At 42.7% G+C, this 23,826-nt stretch overlaps 1 protein-coding gene across 1 annotated transcript in view; it reads right to left on the reverse strand.

The window, feature by feature from the left end:
- The window catches only part of FLT3 (fms related receptor tyrosine kinase 3), an 83,902-nt gene that overhangs the window by 58,891 nt on the left and 1,185 nt on the right, over nt 1–23,826 (reverse strand). The window lies entirely within an intron of this gene.

Consider the following 23,826-nt stretch of genomic DNA (forward strand, 5'->3'; position numbering starts at 1 on the left):
TACCAAAACACGACAGAGATAAGAAGCGAACACATACTGTTGGAAAAATGGCACCCACAGACTTGCTCGAGGCAGGGTTGACACAAGCCTTCTTTTGATACAAAATGCAATATCCGTGAAGCAAAATACAGCGAAATGCAGTAAAACAAGTCTGCCTATATTGGCAGTGCCTTCCTTTTAATTGCTGAGTGGTAGTCGATTATATAGATACAACACAATATTTTAATTCACCCACCTGCTGATAGAATTTGGGCTGTTCCTACTTTGAGGATCTTGCAAACAAAGCTGCTATGAACCTTTGTATAAAAGTCGAGGTATGGCCTATGCTTTCATTTTTCTCAAGTAACCGTCAAAGAGTAGACTGATTCGGTCATATGGGAGGTATCTGTGTAACTTTTTAAGAAAGTGCCAACTGTCCTCCAAAGAGGGTGTGTCACTTTACCTTCCTCTTAACAGTGTATGGGGAGCTCCATTGTGCCACATTCTCGCCAACACTTGGTATGATGAGAATTTTTTATTTTAGCCATTCCAATAGGCATAGTGCATCTCATTGTAGTTTTACTTTGCATTTTCCTATTAATGATACTGGACATCCTTTCCGAGGCTTATCTGACAAATCCTACAGATTTTTTGGTAGTATGTCTGTTCACATCGTTTGCCCAAATCAACTCTTTTAAAATTCGGGTATTCAGGAGCTCCCTTGTGGCAGAATGGATTAAGGATCGGGTGTTGTCACTCCAGCAGCTCAGGTGGCTGCTGTGGCACGGGTTCGATCCCTGGCTCTGGAACTTCCACATGCCATGGGTGTGGCCAAAAATAAAAATTAAAAAAATAAAATTGGGTTATTTTCTTATTATTGAGTTTTGAGAGTCCCCTCCAGTTTTATTGCGATATTGTTGACAGAACAGGTACACAACATGATACACAGTCGTGTACACCCTGTGATGTGATTACCACAATATGTTTATTTATTTATTTATTTATTTAGTCTTTTTTTGCTATTTCTTGGGCCGTTCCCGCGGCATATGGAGGTTCCCAGGCTAGGGGTCTAATCGGAGCTGTAGCCACCGGCCTACGCCAGAGCCACAGCAACGCGGGATCCGAGCCGCGTCTGCAACCTACACCACAGTTCACGGCAACGCCGGATCCTTAACCCACTGAGCAAGGGCAGGGACTGAACCCTCAACCTCATGGTTCCTAGTCGGATTCGTTAACCACTGCGCCACGACGGGAACTCCATAATATGTTTATTTAACACCGATCGACTCATAGTTACAGAATTTTTTCCTTGGGATGAGAACTTTTAAGATCCACCCTTTTAGCAACTTTCACATGTTTAATAGAGTACGGATATCTCCCCATTTTCGAACGTTTTGACACCATTTCGCTTTTACAAAAGACCTGCATGAATACCTGTTTTCCTTCACAGAAAGAAAGCCGGAGAGGCGTTTTGATTGTATGGGAAAAGGTGAAAAGCAAAAATAGTATTCAGGGTTGGTTTTCTAGCGAGCTAGTACAGAGGCAGCTTGAACCCCAGCCACAGAGAGGGGTACTGCCAAACTCTTGCCGTGGAAACCACACTCAGCATCTCACCATCAAGCCATCATAGCTTTGAACTGTGTCTTCGAGCATCTGGGCTTTCTCTCCATTTATTCTCTCCATTAGCAAAGATGCTTTACGCTATCTCGGCTTACAAAGTGTTGCACGGGGACGCTCTGCTTTCAGAGAGTGGGGAAACCTGTGTTGGTGACTTAACAGTCACCACCTTGTACCTCACACCCCAGAGCTTATTAATCTTCTAACTGTCGGTTTGTACCTTCTGACCCCCTGCACTCCCTTCTCTCACTTCCTACTCCCGCCTCCGGCAAACACCAATCAGGTCTCTGTTTCTACGAGTTCTTCTTTTTAGATTCCATATAGAATGAAATGATACAGAATTTGCCTGATTTATTTCACTCGGCAGAATGCCCACAAGGGCATCCCTGTTGTCACAAACGGCAGGATTGAGTTCTTCTTTTTTTTACGGTTGAATAATACTTCATTGTCTAGACACAGTTGACTCCTGAACAATGTGGATTTGAACGGGGCAGGTCCACTTACACATGCATTTGGTTCAATAAACACATTAGAGATTTGCGAAAATTTTGGAGATTTGTGACAAGTTGCAAAAACCCTCAGATGAATGCCATAGCTTGGAAATATGGGGAACAAATTAAGAAAAAGTTAGATATGTCATGAATGCATAAAATATACATAGATACTAGTCTTTTTATCATTGACTACCAAAAAATATACACAAATCTATTACGAAATGTTGAACTTGGAGTTCCCTGGTGGTGTAGTGGGTTAAGGATCTGGTATTGTCGCTGTTGTGGCTTGGGTCACAGCTGTGGCAAGGGTTCGATCCCTGGCCCAGGAACTTCTGCATACCATGGGCAAGGCCAAAAAAAAAAAAGTTGAAGTTTATCAAAACTTACATGTACAAACACTTACATACCAAACACAGGGACATTTACAATTGGGAGAAATGTAAAGACGCAGAATTAAGTCATAGCTTCATAAAACAGCATGTAAACTGTCCTAGAGTAATAATTGCAGAGCGCCTCTGTTGCTACTGCAGTGAGCTCAAGTGTTCCATCTGCTTCAAATGCCACATGATGCTCATCAGCTCCAATGAGTAATTCACCTCCCTGGTCATTTGCATATCACGGTAAACAAGATCTCTCTGCGGTCCACATATACAACGGGGTAGTACTCAGCCAGGAAAAAGAAAGAAATGATGCCATTTGCAGCGACATAGATAGATGGACCTAGAGATGATCCTACTCAGTGAAGCAAGTCAGAAAAGAAAGGCAAATATCCTATGATGTCACTTACATGCGGAATCTAAAACATGACATACACGAACTTAGCCATGAAGCAGAAACAGACTCGCAGACATAGAGAACAGACCTCTGGGTGCCAAAGGGGAGGGGGGGCTGGAGAAGGATGGATTGGGAGTTTGGGATCAGCAGATGTAAACTATTGCATATGGATAAACAGAAGGTCCTACTGTATAGCACAGGGAACTACACTTGATATCCTACCATAAACCTAAATGGAAAGAATATGAAAAACAACATATTTGTATGTATAACTGCATCACTCTGCTGTACAGCAGAAGTTAACACAACAGTGTAAATCAACCATAATTTTTAAAAGACTTTAAAAAAAGAAAAAGAAATTCATGAAGCTGTTGCTGCAATTACATCAGCAGATGTAAAAATCTTGCGCTTTTTGCAAAATGACTTTTTAGCCCATGGTGAAAATGCTGCTTTTGGGAGTTCCCATCGTGGCGTAGCGGCTAATGAACCTGACTAGGAACGATGACGTTGCGGGTTCGATCCCTGGCCTCGCTCAGTGGGTTAAGGATCCGGTGTTGCCGTGAGCTGTGGTGTGGGTCTCGGACCCGTCTCGGATCCCGAGTTGCTGTGGCTGTGGTGTAGGCCGGTGGCTACAGCTCTGATTGGATCCCTCGCCTGGGAATCTCCACATGCCACGGGAATGGCCCTAGAAAAGGCAAAAAGACATAAAAGAAAAGAAAAGAAAAGAAAATTCTGCTTTTATGTGGGTGCAGGACTGGTATCCTAGAGGCATACCTATAGACACTAGTATGATTTGGTTTACTTCAGATAAACACCAGAAGTAGAACTGCTGGCTTATACAGTAGTTCTATGTTTAATTTTTTGAGGAACCTCCATCCCGATTTCCCTGGTAGCTGCTCCGATTTACATTCCCTCCAACTCTGCAGTAGGGTTCCCTTTTGTCCACATTCATCCCAACACTTGTCATCTTCCATCTTTTTAATGACAGTCCTTCTAACAGGTGTGAGGTAATACCTGACGGTGTTTTTTGTTTGTCTGTTTGTTTTCTGGCTACACCCATGGCATGTGGAAGTTCCCAGGCTAGGGATGGAACCTGAGCCACTGCAGAAACCAGAGCCACTGAGTGACAATGCCAGATCCTTACCCTGCTGTACCACAAGGGAACGAACATCTTATGGGTTTGATTTGCATTCTGTTGATAATTTCATGTACCTTTTCATCTCGCCGTTTGAAGGTTATGGATGTTCCCAGGCCAGGGACTGAATCCGAGCCACAGCTGCGACCTACCCAGCAGCTGTGGCAATGCTGTATCCTTTACCCCACTGCGCTGGCCAGGGATCGAACCTGCGCCTCCGCAGAAAACTGAGTAGCTGCAAGTCAGATTCTTAACCCACTGCGCCATAGTGGGAACTCCCCCCATCCTTTGTGTTTTGATGGATTTTTGCAGTGGTATGCTTACATTCTGTTACCTTTTGGGTATCTATTAGAGGTTTTTCTTTGTGGTTAATGTGAGGCTTATTTAAAACAACTTATTTATTAAATCTATTTTAAGTTGATAACCATCTAAATTTCAATGCATACTAAAGCTCTGTATTTTTATTCTCCCCCTACACATACCTTTTATTTATTTATTTATTTGTTTGTTTATTTGTTTGTTTGTTTTTGTCTTTTTGCCTTTTCTAGGGCCATTCCTGTGGCATATGGAGGTTCCCAGGCTAGGGGTCTACTCAGAGCTGTAGCTGCCGGCCTACACCAGAGCCACAGCAATGCGGGATCTGAGCCGCGTCTGGGACCTCCACCACAGCTCACATCAATGTCGGATCCTTAACCCACTGAGCAAGGCCAGGGATTGAACCCACAACCTTCATGGTTCCTAGTTGGATTCGTTAACCACTGCGCCACGACGGGAACTCCTTTATTTATTTATTTTTTTTCTTTTATGTTTTTGATGTCCTAATTTAAATCTTTTTATTTTGTGTATCCACTAACAAATTATCACAGTTATAGTTTTTTTTTTTTACTACTTTTGTCTTTTAGCCTTCCTACCAGATTTACAAATGATTTACACATCACTATTACTAATCAGAATATTCTGAATCTACCTATATATTTACCTTAACCAGTGAAATTTATACTCGTATATATTTTCCTGTTACTAATTAATGTCCCTTTGTTTCAACTTGAAGAGGACTTTTCAACATTTCACACAAAGCTGGTCTAGTGGTAATGAATTCCCTCAGCTTTTGCCGGCCTGGAAAACTCTCCTTCAATTTTGAGGGTTTTTGTTTGTTTGTTTGTTTTCGCCACACCCATCTCCTGAGGGAGTTCATGGGCCAGGGATCAAACCCATGCCACAGTTGTAATCAGAGCCACAGCAATGACAACGCCAGATCCTTAACCCCCTGTGCCACACGGGAATTCCTCTTTCAGTATTTTAAATATAAAATGCCACTCCCTTCTGGTCTACAAAGTTTCTGCTGCAAAATCTGCTAATAGTATTATAAGGTTTCCCTTGGGTGTAATGAGTTGGGATTTTTTTTTTCTTGTTGCTTTTAAGGTTTTCTCCTTTAATTTTTGATAATTTACTTAAAGCATATCTTCTTTTTTTTTTTTTTTTTTGTCTTTTAGGGCTACACCCAAGGCATATGGTGGTTCCCAGGCTAGGGGTCAAATCAGAGCTACAGCTGCTGGCCTACCCCACAGCCACAGCAACGTCGGATCCTTAACCCACTGAATGAGGCTAGGGATGGAACCTGCGGCCTCACAGATACTAGGCAGATTTGTTTCCGCTGAGCCGTGAAGGGAACGCCAAAATGTGTCTTGATGGGTCTCTTGAGGTTCACTTTACTTAGAACTCACTGGGCTTCTTGGATTTGGATGTTTGTTTCTTTTCCTGGATTAGGGAATTTTTCAGCCATTATCTCTTTGAATAAACTTTCTGACCCTTTCTCCTTCTCTTTTCCTTCTGGGACCCCTATATTGCAAATATTCTTCCACTTGATGGTGTCCCTTCAGCCCCTTAACTATCTTCGCTCTTTTGCTGCTGTTGTTCCTCTGATTCGATGAATTCCCCTGCTGTCCTGAGCCCAATGATCCTGTCCTCCACTTTCTCATCTGCAGTTTGAAATCCTCTTGAATTTTCTAGTTCAATTACTACTATCTGTTATTCAGCTGTACGATTTTTTTAAATTACAGTAGAGTTGATTTACAATGTTGTGCCAATGTCTGCTGAACAGCAAAGTGACTGAGTCATATATTTTTTTCCCCTTTTTTTTCTTTTCAGGGCTGCACCTGTGGCATATGGAAGTTCCCAGGCTAGGGGCTGAATTGGAGCTACAGCTGCCAGCCTACATCACAGCAATAGCAATGCCAGATCAAGCCACGTCTGTGACCTAGACCACAGCTTACACCAACACCAGGTCCTTAACCCACTGACAGGGCCAGGGATTGAACCCAGGTCCTCGTGGATACTAGCTGGGTTCGTTTTCACTGAGCCACAAAGGGAACTCTCCCTTTCTTATATTACCTTCCATTATGGTCTACCCAAGAAATTGGATATGGTTCCCTGCACTGTACAGCAGGAGCTCATTGCTTACCCATTCTAAACAGAATAGTTTGCATCTACTAACTCCAAACTCCCAGTCCAACCTCACTCCCTCCTCCTGCCCCCTTGACGACCACAAGTCTGTTCTCTATGTTTACGAGTCTGTTTCTATCTCTATGACTGATGCTTAGGACTTTCTTTCCTTTTCTTTCCTTTTTGACCACCCCGGGGCATATGGATCGGATGGGAGCTACAGTTGTGACCCATGGCACTGCTGTGGCAGTGCTGGATCCGTAATCCACCGTGCCGAGCCAGGGATCGAACGTGCCTCCCAGGGCTCCAGACACACTGCTGACCCTGCCGCGCCACAGCGGGAACTCCCGCCTAGTACTCTCTCAAGCGTCCCCTCTGTGGAAATTCTCACTTTATTTTGCACTGCTCTCTGGACCTCAGTAAGCATCTTTATGGCCATTGTTTTGAACTCTTCACAGGGAAATCACTTGTTTCCATGGCATGAAGGTTTGTTTCTGGACTTTTATCTTGTTCTTTTGTTGGGAACATACTCCTCTTTCTTCATTTTCCTTGATTCTCTGTGTGGGTTTCTGTGGATTAGATAAAACAGCTGCCTCACCCCATCTTCAGAGAGGGGTCCCTGTAGACGGTAAACCTTATCCTTCAGCCCAGGCTTGGTTCTGGGTGGTCTCTCAAACTGCCTTCTTTGTTCTTATTGGCTCCCAGGAACGAAGGCGGGTCAAGACCTGTCTTGTCTCCAAGGGGAGGGTCTCGGTCAGCACGTGGATGCGGATGCGCAGTGAATGGGAGCCGGGCCCTTCGACAGCGGCTTTTGAATGAGGCAAGTAGACCTTTTCCAGGGAAAGAATAGGAGCTAGTGTTTGTCTGTTCTCTCTGCACTGAAGCCTAAAGGAGAGCCAGTCAATAACTGTTTCTTTGTTCGATAAAGTCCAAGGGGACCCACTAACACAAGCCATGCTGGCCACCAGATGAAGGGGTGTGTCCTTTGGGTGGCAGTCACAAAGCCCAGGGTTCTGGACACGTGCACAAGCTCCTTTCAGGGAGATACCAGAGGAGGAGCCCCTGGATGGTGCTCGCCAGCCTCCTCAGCCTCGGGCAGAATCGCTGTCACGTCCCAGATGTATGTTTCATTAGGGGTCTGACCCTCAGGTTGAGAACAGGCCTCTTTAAAAACCAACAACCCCATCAAAAAAATGGACGGAAACTCTAAATAGACATTTCTCCAAAGGAAACATGCAGGTGGCCAACAGACGCATGGAAAGATGCTCAATAGCACTCATCATTGGAGAAATGGAAATGAGAACTACAACGAACTATCACCCAACGCCAGTCAGAATGGCCATCATCAGAAAGTCTACAGGAGTTCCCGTCGTGGATCAGTGGTTAACAAATCCGACTGGGAACCATGAGGTTGTGGGTTCAATCCCTGGCCTTGCTCAGTGGGTTAAGGATCCGGCATTGCCGTGAGCTGTGGTGAAGGTCGCAGACCTGGCTTGGATCCTGAGTTGCTGTGGCTCTGGTGTAGGCCGGGGGCTATAGCTCTGATTCGACCCCTAGCCTGGGAACCTCCATATGCCTCGGGAACAGCCCAAGAAATGGAAAAAAGACAAAAAGAAAAAAAAGTCTACAGACAATAAATGCTAGGAGTTCCCACTGTGGCACAACAGGGTCAATGGTGTCTCTGCAGCGCTGGGATGCAGGTTTGATCCCCCACCTGGCACAGTGGGTTAAGGATCTGGCATGGCCACACTTGCAGGGTAGGTCTTGACGAAGGCTCAGATCTGATCCCTGGCCCAGGAACTCCATATGCTGTGGGGCGGCCAAAAAAGGGAAAAATACAAAAACAAAAAAAACCCCAAACCATAAATGCTATAGTGTGTGTAGAGAAAAGGGTGTGGAAAAAAATCCTCCTGCACTGTTGGTGGGAATGTAAATTGGTACAACTGGAGTTCCCATCGTGGCTGAGTGGTTAACGAACCCGACTAGGAACCATGAAGTTGCGGGTTTGATCCCTGGCATCCCTCAGTGGGTTAAGGATCTGGTGTTGCTGTGGCTGTGGTGTAGGCCGGCGGCAACAGCTCTGATTAGATCTCTAGCCTGGGAACCTCCATATGCTGAGGGTGCAGCGCTAGAAAAGACAAAAAGACAAAAATAAATAAATAAATAGGTACGATTACCATGGCAAACAGTATGGCGGTACCTCAGAAAACTAAATATAGAACTACCATATGACCCAGCCATCCTACTCCTGGGCATATAGCCAGACAAAACTACAATTCAAAAAGATAGGTGCACCCCTATGTCCATTGTAGCACTATTCACAATAGCCAAACATGGAAACCACCTAAATGTCCATCGACAGATGAATGGATTTAGAAGATGTGGTACATATACACAACGGAATACTACTCAGCCATAAAAAAGAACAAAATAACAAAATAATAGAGACTCTCATACTAAGTGGAGTAAGTCAGAAAGAGAAAGACAAATACCATGTGATATCTCATATATGTGGAATCTAAAATATGGAATAATGAACCTACCTAGCAGAATAGAAGCAGACTCACAGACATGGAGAACAGACTTGTGGGTACCAAGGGAGAGGGGGAAGGGAACAGGATAAACTGTGAGCCTGGCGTTAACAGATGCAAACTCTTACATCTAGAACAGATGGGCGATCGGGTCCTGCGGTACAGCACAGCGAACTGTGTCCGGACTCTCAGGACAGAACATGACAAGGGATGATACGAGAAAAATAATGTGTATATCGGTATGACTGCATCACTTTGCTGTACAGCAGAAACTGGCACAACACTGCAAATCAACTCTACTTTTATAAAAAAAGAAAAGAAAAACATTTTTTTTAATTTTAAAGAAAATAGACTTCTTTAAGGGAAAGTCTAGGAGAAAGATATTTCTATCTGCTGCCTCAGCACTGAGCCTGGGCAGTATAGTCACAATGAGTCTTTGCAAACCCTTTACAAACTGTTTCTTTGTTTGCTGGGTTCCAGCGGGTCTCAAGGACACAGGCCCCATTAGCTTTCAGTGCCGGGTGTTTGGGGGCCTGTCCCTCAGACGGAAGTCTTAATACTATGAACACTAGAGGCTGGTTCCGAACCCTTCCCTCCTCAGGGAGAAGGTGAAAGCTGTAAGTTCCCTACCAATTGTACCTTGCTGTGCTGGGGCTGGAGTTGTGGCAAGGATTGTATCAGTCTTTTCTCTCCATTTCAATGCAGGCTTTTGTCTCATTTGCCTGATGTGTAGGGGTCGCTCAGCTAGTTTGTGGATTTCTTTCAGAGGGAACTGTTCCATGTGGAACTGCAGGTTTTGTGTGTCCATGGGGTTATCTTTGAGTTTTTAAAAAAGATACATTCCAGGAGAAAAGGGAACCCTCCTGCACGCTTGGTGGGATTGTAAATTGGTACAGCCGCTATGAAAAACAGTATGGAGGTACCTTAGAAAATTAAATATAGAACTACCACATGACCCAGCAATCCCACTCTTGGGCATATATCCACATAAAACTTTCCCTGAAAAAGACACATGCACCTCTATGTTCATTGCAGCACTATTCACAACAGCCAAGACATGGAAACAACCTAAATGTCCATCAACAGATGAATGGATGAAGAAGATGTGGTACATATACACAATGGAATACTACTCGGTTATAAAAAAAAAAAAAATAATGCCATTTGCAGCAACATGGATGGACCTAGGGACTCTTACACTAAGTGAGGCAAGCCAGAAAGAGAAAGACAAATACCATATGATATCACTTATATCTGGAATCTAATATATGGCACAAATGAACCTATCTACAGAAAAGAAACAAACTCATGGACATGGAGAACAGAGGTGTGGTTGTCAAGAGGGAGGTGGAGGGGGGTGGGGAATTTGTGACTAGCAGATGCAAACGATAAGCAATGAGATCCTGCTGTACAGCTCAGGGAACTATATCTAATCACTTGTGATGGAACATGATGGAGGATAATGTGAGAAAAAGAATGTATGTATTTGTATAACTGGGTCACTGCTGTACAGCAGAAAGTGACAGAACATTGCAAATCAACTATAATAAAAATAAAACAAAAAAATAGATATTCCAGATACAAGTCCTTTATCAGCATGTAATGGACAAATATTTTCTGCCAATCACAAATACTTGTCTTTTGAAGACCAGAAATTTGTAATCTTGACGATGTCCAATTTATCAATTTTTCTTTTATGGATCATGCTTTTGGTTCTGTATCTAAAAAAATCTTGGTGCAATATAAGGTTAGAAAGATTCTTTTGCATAAAAGTTTTATAGTTTGAGGTTTTATGTTTAGGTTTTTATATTTACTTCTTAGTTTTACATTTAAGGTCTATGATCCATTTGGAGTAAACTATATGAGAAGACATGTGAATCAAAGTTTTTCAAATGACTCTATTTGCAAATGAATATCCAATTGTTTCAGCACCATTATTGAGAGATTATGATTTCTCCATTGAATCATTTCTAAACCTTCATCAAAAATAAATTTTGGGAGTTCTCATCGTGGCTCAGTGGGAACAAAACTGACTAGTATCCATGAAGACGCAGGTTCAATCCCTGGCCTCGATCAGTGGGTTAAGGATCTGGTGTTGCCACAAGCTGTGGTGTAGGTCGCAGAAGCAGCTGGGATCTGGCATTGCTGTGGCTGTGGCATAGGTGGCCACTGTAGCTCTGACTCAACTGCTAGCCTGGGAACCTCCATATGCTGCAGGTACTGCTCTAAAAAGACAATAAATAAATAAATAAACTTTTTTTTTTTTCATTCTTTGCCACCCTATGGCATATGGAGTTCCCAGGCCAGGGATCAGATCGGAGCCAAGTCACGACCTAAGCCACAGCTGCAGCAAAGCCAGATCCTTAACCCACTGTGCCAAGGTGGGGATCAAACCTGTGACCCAGTGCTCCCAAGATGCCACCAATCCTGTTGTCCCACAGCAGGAACTCCAAAAATAAACTGACTGCATATTTCTGATTTGCTTCTGGAATTTGTATTTTTCTTTGATCTATTTGTCTATTTTAGCGCAATAATAAAGCAATAACAAGCCCTGAAATAAAGTGTTATAAATCTTCCAACTTTGTTCCTTTTTTCAAAGTTGCTTTTGGCATTCTAGGTCTCTTTAATTTCCATAAGAATTTTATACTTTTTAAAAAATGTTTGGCCACACCCACAGCATGTGGAAGTTCCCAGGCCAGGGATCGAATCCATGCCACAGCAGCAGCCTAAGCCACTACAGTGACAACGCCAGATCCTTAACCTGCTGCACCTCACAACTCCCATCCATATGAATTTTAGAATAAGCTTATCAATTTCTGAAAAAAGTTCTGCAGGCATTTTGATAGAAATTGTATTGACTCACTAGATCAATTTGGGCAAAATGGACATTTTAGCATGGTTGAGTCTTACCATACATAAATATTATGTATCTCCTTTTATTTAAGGCTTCTTTAATTTCTTTTAGCTATGTTTTGTACGTCTCAGTGTATAGATTCTGTCCATCTTCATTCCTATTTATTTTTCTTTCCTTTCTTTTTTGTCTTTTTAGGGTTGTACCCATGGCATATGAAGGTTCCCAGGCTAGCAGTCAAATCAGAGCTGTAGTTGCTGGCCTACACCACAGCCACAGCAACGGCAGATCCAAGCCGCTTCTGTGACCTACACCACAGCTCACAGCAACGCTGGATGCTTAACCCACTGAGAGAGGCCAGATTTTGAATCTGCATCCTCATAGATAAAGGCAGATTCATTTCTGCTGAAGCATGACAGGAACACCCCCTATTTCATATTTTATGTTGTTCTGTATTTTTACTTCAATTTCTGATTGTTATAAAATCACAGTTGATTTTTCTACACTGAACTGGTAACCTGCAAACTTACAGAACTTATTAGTTATAGTTGCCTTTTTTTGTAGGTTCCATAAAATTTTACTCATAGGCAATTAAATCATCTGTAAATAGATAAACTTCTTATCTTCCAATGTGGATGCCTTTCATTTCTTTTCCTTGCCTTATTACACTGGCTAGAATCTCTAGCTCAATGTTGAAAAGAAGTGAGAATGGATATCCTTTTTTTTTGGATTTTAGGGCTGCACCCCCAGCATATGGAAGTTCCCAGGCTAGGGGATGAATTGGAGCTGCAGCTGCCAGCCTTTGCCACAGCTCACAGCAATGCCGGCTCCTTAACCCACTGAGTGGGGCCAGGGATTGAACCCATGTCCTCATGGATACTAGCTGTGTTTGTTACCACTGGCTGCACTGGGAACTCCTGGACATCCTTTCTTATCTCTGATTTTAGGAGAAAATATTTAGTCATTTGAAATTAGGTATGATGTTAGCTAAATCTTTTCATAGATGCTTTTACTAGGTTGAGGAGAATCACTTTTATTCCTAGTTTGCTGGAAATTTTATCAGGAATGGATGTTGAATTTTGTCAAATGCTTGTTCTGCATCTATTGAGATGATCATACAGGTTTTTGGTTTTGTTTTGTAGCACCCTTTCTTTTTTATTCTGTGACTATGTTGATTCATTTGCAAATATTCTTGCCTTCCTAGAACAAACCCCACTTGGACATGATACATTATCTTTTGTAAATATAGTTGAATTCAATTTGTTAAAGTGTTGTTAAGAATTTCTGCATTTATATTCATGGCAATTATTGGGCTACAGGTTTGTTTTTGTTTTCTACTTCTAATATCTTTGGTTTGGGTGTCATAGTAAAGCTGGCCTTAAAGAATGTATTGAGAAGTAACATCTGCTCTTAAACTGTTCGGAAGAATACGGGCAGAGTTGGTATTATTTCTCCTTTAAAATTAGGTAGAGGAGTTCCTGTCGTGGCGCAGTGGTTAACGAATCCAACTAGGAACCATGAGGTTGCGGGTTCGATCCCTGCCCATGCTCAGTGGGTTAACGATCCGGTGTTGCTGTGAGCTGTGGTGTAGGTTGCAGACGTGGCTTGGATCCTGCGTTGCTGTGGCTCTGGCGTAGGCCAGGGGCTACAGCTCCAATTCGACCCCTAGCCTGGGAACCTCCATATGCCGAGGGAGCGGCCCAAAGAAATAGCAAAAAGACAAAAAAAAATAAATAAATAAAATAAAATTAGGTAGAATCCCCAGCCTGGCACAGTGGGTTAAGGATCTGGCATTGCTGCAGCTGGGGCACAGGTTATAACTGAAGCTGGGATCTGATCCCTGGATGGGGAACTCCATATACTGTGGGGTGGCCAAAAAAGAAAAAATAAATAAAAAAATAAATGCAATTAAAAATAATTTTTAAAAGTTTTAAAAATAAACTTAGGTAGATCCATCTGTGAAGCCATTTGCTCTAATAGTTTTCATTGTGGGAATATTTTTAACCACAAATTCAATTTCTTTAACAGATATAACATTATTTAGGTTATCAATTCTTCTTGGATAAGCTTTGGTTTTGGGTTTTTTTTTTTTTTTTTTTTTTTTTGGTCTCTGTCTTATGGAGCCACACCCACAGCATATGGAGGTTCCCAGGCTAGGGGTCCAATCAGAGCTATAGCCACTGGCCTACACCAGAACCACAGCAATGTGGGATCCGAGCCACGTCTGCAACCTACATCACAGCTCATGGCAATGCCAGATCCTTAACCAACTGAGCAAGGCCAGGGATTGGGCCTGCGTCCTCATGGATCCTAGTTGGGTTTGCTAACCACTGAGCCATGATCGGAACTCCTGGATAACCTTTACAGAATGTATCTTGTAAGGAATTTTTCCCATTAAATTTAAGTTATCAAAATATAGACATAAAGTTGTTAATGATATTTCCATATTATCTCTTTAATATCTATAGATCCTATAGTGATGTTACCTCTCTTATTCCGAATATTAGAAATTTGTGTCTTCTCTTTTTTTTTTCCTGATCAGTTTTGCTAGAGGTTTAGCAGTTTTATTTATCTTCATTGCTCTTGGTTACAGTGATTTTTCTCCATTTTTTTTCTATTTCATTGATTTGAACTCCGATGTTTGCTTCCTTTCTTTTGTTTACATGGGGTTTAAATTGTTATTTTTACCCTCTTGTGTATGCTTAAATTTGAGACAATTGATTTGAGATCTTTTTTCTTTTCTAGTAATTTGTAGCACTACAATTTAATGCTAATAATCATTTAAAAGTAATAATTTAGGGAGTTCCTGTCGTTGCTCAGTGGTTAACAAACCTGACTAGCATCCACGAGGACTTGGGTTCGATCCCTGGCCTCGCTCAGTGGGTTAAGGATCTGACGTTGCTGTGAGCTGTGGCATAGGTTGCAGATGTGGCTCGGATCTGGCGTGGCTGTGGCTGTGGTATAGGCTGGCAGCTGCAACTCTAATTCACCCCCTAGCCTGGGAACCTCCATGTGCCATGGGTGCAGCCCTAAAAGGACAAAAAAATAAAATAAAAATAAAATAAATCAATAATTTAATGCTATAAATTTCTTAAGTACTATTTGAGGGACATCCCAGAAATTCTTTTTTTTTTTAGTGCCACACTCAGGGCATATGGAAATTCCCAGACTAGGGATAGAATCAGAACTGTAGCTGCCAGCCTACACCACAGTCATAGCAACGTGGGATCCAAGCTGCACCTATACCACACCTCAAGGCAATGGTGGATCCCCGACCCATTGAGCAAGGCCAGGGATCAAACCCACATCTTCATGGATACTAGTCAGATGACTTGTTTCTGCTGCACCAGAACTGGAACTCCCCAGAAACTCTTATATATTGTATTTACTTTTTCACTTGGTTCAATCACATTTTCATTTATCTTTTGTTTTCTTCTTTAACTCATAGATTAGAGATGTGTTATTTGATTTCCAAATATTTGAGGATTTTACAGTTATCTTCCTGTTATTACTTTCTAATTTAATACCACTGTGCTCATAGGATATACTTTGTATGTCTTGAATCTTTTCAACTTTATTGGAGCTTTTTTTTAGACCATAATCTAAAGTATTTGATGAAAAAAATTTGATGAAATAATGGAGAAAATTTTTCCAAATCTGATGCTAATGATAAATCCACAGATCCTAGAAGCCCAATGAAACCCAAACACATGACTCAGGAAGAAAACTATGAAAGGTACACTATAATCAAATTGTTTAAAAACAATGATAGAGAAAATCTTAAATGCACCCAGAGAAAACAGACACATTCACACAGCAGACTTAGATGTATATTTGCCAACTGAAGTCCTCATTGTAGCTCACTGATTCTGTTCATTTTAATTTTTTTTTAGCATCACACCCACAGCAAATGGAAGTTCCCAGGCTAGGAGTCAAATTAGAGCTGTAGCTGCCTGTCTATGCCACAGTCACAGCAATGCCAGATCCAAGTCGAGTCTGGAACCTACCTCACACCTCATGGCAACGCCAGATCTTTAACCCACTGAGCAAGGCCAGAAATTGAACTCATGTCCTCATGGATACTAATCGGGTTCATTACTGAGGCACAACAGGAACTCCCAGTTCATTTCACATTAGTCTTTTTTCTCTGTTCATTTTGGATAATTTCTATCACTGTGTCTTCAAGTTCACTAATATTTTCTTCTACAGTATCTAATCTGCTATTAATCCCATCCAGTGTAATTGTAGTTTTTACCTCTAGAAATTTAATATATACGATTTTTTCATACTTATTATTTCCCCATTTAACATGTAAAAGCTTTCCTCTAGGTTCAGGAACATACGGAATATAAGCATAACAACTATTTTAATGTTCTTGTCTACTAATTCTATATTCTGTGCCATTTTGAGGTCCGTTTTTGATGTTTGAGTTTTCCCCTTATTAAAGGTTAGATTTTTACCATTTGTCTGTTAATTTGAAATGAGATGCAAGACTTTGTGAGTTTTACCTGGCATCAGATGTTTTTGTATTCTGTTTAATATCCTTGAACTTTTTTCTGGGATGTAGTCAAGTTCAGTGTATACACTTGTTCCCATTAAGTTTTGCTTAAAAAGCTTGGTTAGGTGGGACCAGAGTAGTGTTTAGCATAAGGCCAATTTTTTTCCACTAGCAGACTTCATCAAAATTAATATAACTTCTGTTCTTCAAAAGACATTTAAAAAAGACAGGAGTTCCCTAGTGGTCTAGCAGTTAAGGATTTGTTGTTACCAGTGTTGTGGCTTGAATTCAGTCCCTGGCCTGGAAACTTTTGCATGCCACGAGTGTGGAAAAAAAAAGAAAAAGAAAAAAAAAGAAAGAAAGAGAAAAGAAAAGCCACAGAATGGGAGAAAATATTTCCAAAACATGGGCAAAAGATTTTGGAGACACTTCACCAAACAAAATGCAGCACAGCAATTAAGTACACAAAAAGGTGATCAACATCATTAGTCATTAGGGGACTGCAAATTAAGAACAAAAGGACATATTACTACACCAGTTAGAAAGGTTAAAAAAATCAAAAAACTGACCATACCAAAAGATGATGATGATGTTGAGCAACTGTGCAAGTGCTTTGAAAAAACTGGCAGTTTCTCATAAAGCTGCCTATTCACTTAGCATACAGTCCAGCGATACGACACCACTCCTAAGATATTTACTCAAGAGAAATGGACACCGAAGCTCACACCAGAACTTCCATTCAAATATTTATAGTGGCTTTATTCATAACTGCCAGAAACTAGAAGATTCGATCCCTGGCCTTGCTCAGGGGGTTAAAGATCCTCAGGGATGCTCGTCAGATTCGTTTCTGCTGAGCCACGACAGGAGCACCAATGTTCTATGGCTTGATAGTGGTGGTAGTTGTGTGACTGTATGTGTTGGTTAATCTCAGGAAACCACACACTTAATAGCGTAAAATTTGCTATATGAAAATTGTACTTCAATAAAGTCAACTTTTAAAAAAATCCAAGGAAAAATTTGTCACCACTGATATTGAGGTTCTTTCTGAGAATCCATTACCAAACCCTGGTGGCACTTCCAAGAGTCCAGTTCCAAACACATTCTGAGCAGCTTTAGAATTGGAAGAGTTTCTTAAGGGGGGGGGGGCATTAGGTGGAGGAAAAAATAATTTGGCATTGATCTAAAATAAAATTTTAGGTAAAAGGAAAATATACTCCACGGAAAGAGTGATGGATTCAGACATTATAAAACCAACCCAGGGAATGGCAGGCCATGTCACTGTCAAATCCTCCAAGTCAAGTCCCCTGTGCCGCAGAGAACTGGGTAAGACATGGAGACCAGAGCGCCAAGTCCTGCTTGGAGAGTCACCTGCTGGGATAACCCTGAATTTGGGCCCAAATTTCCTCATCTGCTAAAAGAGGGCAGTAGACTGGTGTGGTATGATAAGTATATTTGGTCTTGGTTGGGATTCCTGGCATGAAGCTCCTAAAATCCTTGGAACTTCCTGAGGGATGGGAGTATCTGTTGTTCTTCATAACAGGAGGTTCTGGGCACCCCGGAGTTTCTGCCAACAAGGTGGCTTAGGGTGGGGCCCCTCCGCAGCCTCAGGGAAGATCACGAGATTGGAGGGTGGGGCTGAATCTCCGGCAAACGGGGTGTGTGTGTGTGTGCCAATTAAACTCTGAAATTTTTTTTTTTTTTTTTTGCTTTTTAGGTCTGCACCCACAGCACATGGAAGTTCCCAGCCTAGGGGTAGAATCAGAACTGTAGCTGCCAGCCACAGCAACAGCCACAGCCACAGCCATACCAGATCCGAGCCGCCGTGTCTAAACTACACAGCTCATGGCAACGCCAGATCCTTAAGCCACTAAGGCCAGGGATCGAACCTGAACCCTCATGGATACTAGTCCGGTTTGTTACTGCTGAGCCATGACGGGAACCCCTATAAACATTCTTGAACTGGGAGATCTGGTGAGCTTCTGGGGGGTGAACAGGAGGTGTCTAGACAGGGATTGGAAGTTCCGGGCCCTTCCACACCCCTTGCCCTCCGCACCTCTTCCAGCTGCCTGTCGCTGAGGGAGATCCTTTCGTCATAAACAGGTAATCTAGAAGGTAAAATGTTTCCCTGGGTTTTGGGAGCTACTCTAGTGAAGTAATCAGACTCGAGGAAGGCATCTTGGAGACCTCTGCTTTACAGCCTGTCCAGGTCGCAACTTGAACCAGAGACGGACATCTGCAGGGAGTCAGGCTGGGTCTGAACTCTGAACCTGTGGGATCTGCCACTATCTCTGGGTAGAGAGGGTAAGAACTGAGTTAAATCGTAGGACATCCAAGAATCGCTCCGTGTGGGGTTCCTCCTACCCCACGTGGTGGCCGGAAGTCCTGCGAGTGGCCAGTGAGGGTGGCGCTGTGAGTAGGAAGCAGACACGCAGGGGGGTGTTTTTCCATAAAACCGGGAGCTCTCATCCTCCTTCCTCAATTCTATGCTCTTTCTCCGTAAATTCGCATGATTTTAACCACGGTCTATTTGCTCCTGCATGTATATATCTCCCTATATCTGGGAGGCCCCCAGGAACCTCAAACTCAGACCGAACTCCCCCTTTTTCCTCCTAAATCTCCCCCTCCCCCTACTCAGGGCCGATGCAACCACTGTCACCAAAGCCAGAAACGCAGAGGTCATTTTCAACTCCCCCCCCCCCGCCACTTTCCATCATGCAGGCATTTTAACTTCCCGATAATCCCCATATCTCTCCGCGGCTCTGCAGCTCTGTAACCACTGCCCCAATTCCAGTCCTCATCCCCTCGGGCCTGGACGACTGCCAACCGCTGCCTGGCAGGCCTCCCTGCAGTGGTTCTATCGGACACTCATTCTCTATGCAGATCCCAAACTCTCTTTCTCAAATACACATCAGAGCATAAGTCACTCTCCTCCCCCGAGGCCCTCAACAATCTCCAGCAAGGGTCCTTACCCTTCCTGAGCCTCGGACCCCGCTGAAAATCTGACGAAAGCCATTAGCCTACCTACCTACACACACCACACACAGACACACACACGCTGAAAGATGCAAGGGATTCCCTGAAGTGGATCCCAGGTCTCCTAGTCCATACCATGAAGTCCAAGTCCTTTATTACAGCATTAAAACACTCCTTACACATCACGGCACCTCTGGCAACCCTGAATTTTTTTTTTTTTAAGATATCCATTAACAGGCTTCAATTTTCTAAGTTAGAACTTTTTTTTTTTTTTTTTAATGGAGACTCGAGACACATGAACGTTCCTGGACCAGGGGTTGAATTGGAGCTGCAGCTGAGGCCTACACCGTGGCCACAGCAACAGGGGATCTGAGCCACATCTGCGCCAGACACCACAGCTCACAGCAGTGCAAGATCCTTACCCCACTGAGTGAGGCCAGGGATCAAACCCACATCCTCATGGACACCATGTGGGGTTGATGAGCCACAGGGGAACTCTTGAGTTGGAACCTTTTCAGTGAGGGTTCCCCTTCCTACAGACCTTATTCCCTGGGCCTCCAAAGCCCAAGATGGAATTATCATTTCTGTCTACTCCGTGTTTCTGACCTCGGGACCTTTTTCTCCACTGTCCTGTTTGCCTGGAATGCCCTTATCCTTCCCCTTCCCCATCGACTCTTACTCATCTTTCTGTTCATGGCTTTGGCATCACCTCCGCTTGGAGGCTGTGCCTTCTTTTCTCAGTCTGCATTCAAGGCTCCACCTCAGTGCCCTCAAATCACACGGCCCACCCTTTCCCACCGACACCCCCAACCAAAGACCGAGCAGGACCTTGGGACGATGTGACACCTAACACAGCCCCTGGGCTAGATGGGGCGCCACAGTGTCTAAGACAGGAAGGAGGAAAATCCTGGGACTCTAAACCTTGAGGATTTCTTCGGACCTGATGTGTCCCTCTTTTCGCAAAGCACCTGCCTCGCGAGGAATGCCCGCTGTGCGTGACAGGTATTAATTCCCTGATGAAGGAATGAGATACTGCTTAATTCCTCTTCACAAAGGAGGAACTTAAATGCAGAGACAGTCCCTGACAGAAGAAAGAACTCACGTTTCCTGTGTTGCTCGTCTCAACACATCCACCTGCACGGCCTCCAAGGACGCCATCCCTAAGATTCAGAAAATCACAACTCAAAGGGCAAAGCAGTTGAAGACGGAATTCAGTGGACCGTTTATCACCAACACACAATGGTTTAAAGAAAGGATGACAACATCCTGTTTTAGACTAGTCTGTACACAATTTTATGGAGGATTCTTGGCTACTGATTGACTTACAATGACTGCAGGGAAAAAATACTTTTACTGTTTAACCTAAAAAATAACAATAGTTCCTCTTTTAGGATCTTATGCAATTCCTCTAGCCACAAGAGAACACTGTGTGTGTACTTTATATTATTTTTAAATTTCCTCTACATGTGTTGGTATCCATGGAACAGAATTGCGTGATTCAAATTAACGATCCTCAGTGAGTTCCACAAAAGCTTTCATTATCACAAGGATGATCCAGCCATAGAAGGCATCAACTGAGGGGAATTAAAAGGCAGAGGCGTAAAGCTCACAGACCCCCCAAAAGACATAAAAGCCATCGGCCGCATTACTGTGGCTCCCTGAGAAGTGGCTAAGGCTGTTTTGGAAATCACGACGGAAAAACATTCAGATCACAGAGTCATCTGATGAAACCCAAAAGCTCTATGCAGACAAACCACCTACTGTGAGACTCACAAGACTTTGCCATTTCGGAGGGAATACGGGAGCGAGCACTGTGGCAAGACCAAGCTAGGCAAGTTACAAAGGGGGCCGAGCTCATCTTCAGCCTGTCACTTTCCCCTCTCCAGATTCTTACTCCTGTTCTCTGCCAGGTCCCTTTCAAAATCGAGAAAAAAGATCAAACACAATAGTTTTGACATGATTTGCTTTTTGCCAAATCAGAATCTTGACCCCAACATGAAGGCAACATCTGGTGGCTCTTTGGGGACTCGGCAAGATTGCAATCTCGAAGAGTGAATGATAGGGCTCCTTGTCACATTGCTTTTGAGTTTCCGTAGAGAATGACAGGAGGAGAGGAATAAGAAGAATTGCGGAGAAAGCCATGAAGCTGAGCCATCCCGTGGGCTTCGCCACTAAGCACGAATATTCTCTGGGGAGTAAAATGCAGTCAATAAATTTGTTCAAAGAACCATTTGGAAAATTACTTCTTCCTAGGACCTAACCCCCCCCCCAAAAAAAAACCAAACAAACAAACAAACAAAAAAATCCAGCCATATTTCACTCCGGAACAGTCCATTTATTTTAAATGAAAGAGCAGTTCCATTCTCATAACCATTAAATACAGTATATCCATGTTTAAGTTGTTTTAGGGGACAAAAAGCCTAAGATTCCTATTCTGACCTGGTGGAAGCTTCCTTTACAGAAACATGCTATTTTCCATCTGCAGATATTTAGTGATCATGGTAGCTGTGCTGGAAGCTCTAACTACCTGAAAGCAAGCTCTGTGCTGAAATGTTTTCTTGGAGAAAGGCGATGACCATGCATTTTAAAAAGAGAATGGAATTAACTATTTACACGTAAGTTCCCCCATCCCCATCTTTTTCATCTTTGTACCCTACGTGTCTAGCACTGAAATAGGTATGGAATAAAAAAGTTTGTAAAAATATTTTGTTGGGGGGGCGACACCTGTGGAGGGCAGAAGTTCTTGGACCAAGGATCAAATCCATCGGATCTGCAACCTGCTGAGCCACCAGGGAACTCCCTCTTTCTTACCTGAAATCTTCCCTGGAATATAAATAGGTCTTCCTCCTTCACTTTTGTTATCTCATTGCCTGACTGTTTTTCAGTGAAACAACACGAGACTTCAACAACACCCACAAAATCTTTAGTGATGATTAAGAGTTAATGAGAGTGCGTTTTTGGTTATTAAAAAAAAAAAAATGAGCCAAGTAGTTCACATGAAACTCAGGAAGATAACTTACTATAGATCCACGTGAAGCACCCAAGAAGAAACGAACAGCCAATCTAAAGGCAACAATTAGAAGGAGACTTGGAGGATCAAAGGGACCTTAACAGCAGGTCACCAGGTCTGGTGTCCTGTCCCATCCAAATCAATCTTTGCCGAGCATCCTTACACTCCACCTCCTTCTGAATCATCCCCACTCCCCCTGTCCCTTAGGCCAGCAGTTCACAAGAAGACAAAGTAAGATAAGCAACAAGGGCAAAAGACAGTAACTAAAACGTGCAGGTCACGGCTCTGAGTATGAATTTTCTGGCACTAAGGTAAAAGGTAGTAGCACAGTTACTGAAATATTGAACTCCCCCCCCCCCTCCCCAGCCGCTATCAGCACATAATACTGTTAAGGCCATGCAGTGTATGCCTCCATTCTTTAAATACCACTTCGAAAGCCTCCTCATTAGTCATGAAAGGTAGCGCTTATGCTATAAAGGAAATGGGGATAGCATCTTAGAGTTGGACGAATTTAAAGCTTTTAAACATTTAAAGTCCTCATCTTTAAACCTCTCGCTTTATGCTTCTCTATCCAAGAAACTCTGTAATACCAAGTCTTGGCAAAGATGTGGGGACCTTTGGATCCCATACGCTGCTAGTGGGAATAAACTGGTAGCACCACTTTGGAAAACTGTGTGACAGTATCTACCCAACTGACTTATACTCCAGGAATTCGACTCCAGGGTGTCATCCAAAGCGAAATGGGTGTTTCAGTCCCTCCGAAACAGGGAAAAGAATAGACACAGCCATGTGATTCCTCATTACACAAAATTGGAGACAACCAAAGCGTTCTTCAACAACGGAATGTGGAGAAGTGAATTGTACAGTCTATTCACACTAAGGAATAGCACCAAGCAGACAACAAAACAAAACAAAACACTGTTATGAAGAACAAGGTTGTACCATCATCACACTATTGAGTGAAAGGAGATGGAGAAAGTACATAATGATGGTTTGGTTGACATGAAGTTCGAACAATAGGCAAAACTGGGGAATTGGAAGTCAGAATAGTGGCTGCCTCTGGGGGGTATAAGCTGAGAGAGGGCAGAGTTAGAATTGCTCTATATCTTGACTCCATAGTGGTGAGGTAGGTACCTACATATACAAAAACTAATGGAGTGGGATTATTAAGATGTGTGTGTGTTTGCTGTATGCAAATTATGCCTCATTTAGAAAGATCTGGAGAGAGATGTAGGAATTTCTAGGATTATCCCTATATAGAAAATAATTCAAAGCAGCTTAAATATAGTTACATGTACCCATGCTTATACTTTTAGAAATCCTTTGTATGCTACTGAAAAATTCACTTACTACTTGATGTCAGACATAGCAGGAAGCTTACTTTTCGTAATAGACTGAAAAACATATTGTCCTATACATTTGAAATGTACACATTTACCAATTAACAAAGATGTTCAGGAAATGCAAGATGTTATACCACTCCTCTCCCTCCTTATGTTACCTTTTTTTAATCCATAATCCT

Source organism: Phacochoerus africanus, chromosome 13, assembly GCF_016906955.1.
Source record: "Phacochoerus africanus isolate WHEZ1 chromosome 13, ROS_Pafr_v1, whole genome shotgun sequence".
NCBI classification, from domain to species: Eukaryota; Metazoa; Chordata; class Mammalia; order Artiodactyla; family Suidae; genus Phacochoerus; species Phacochoerus africanus.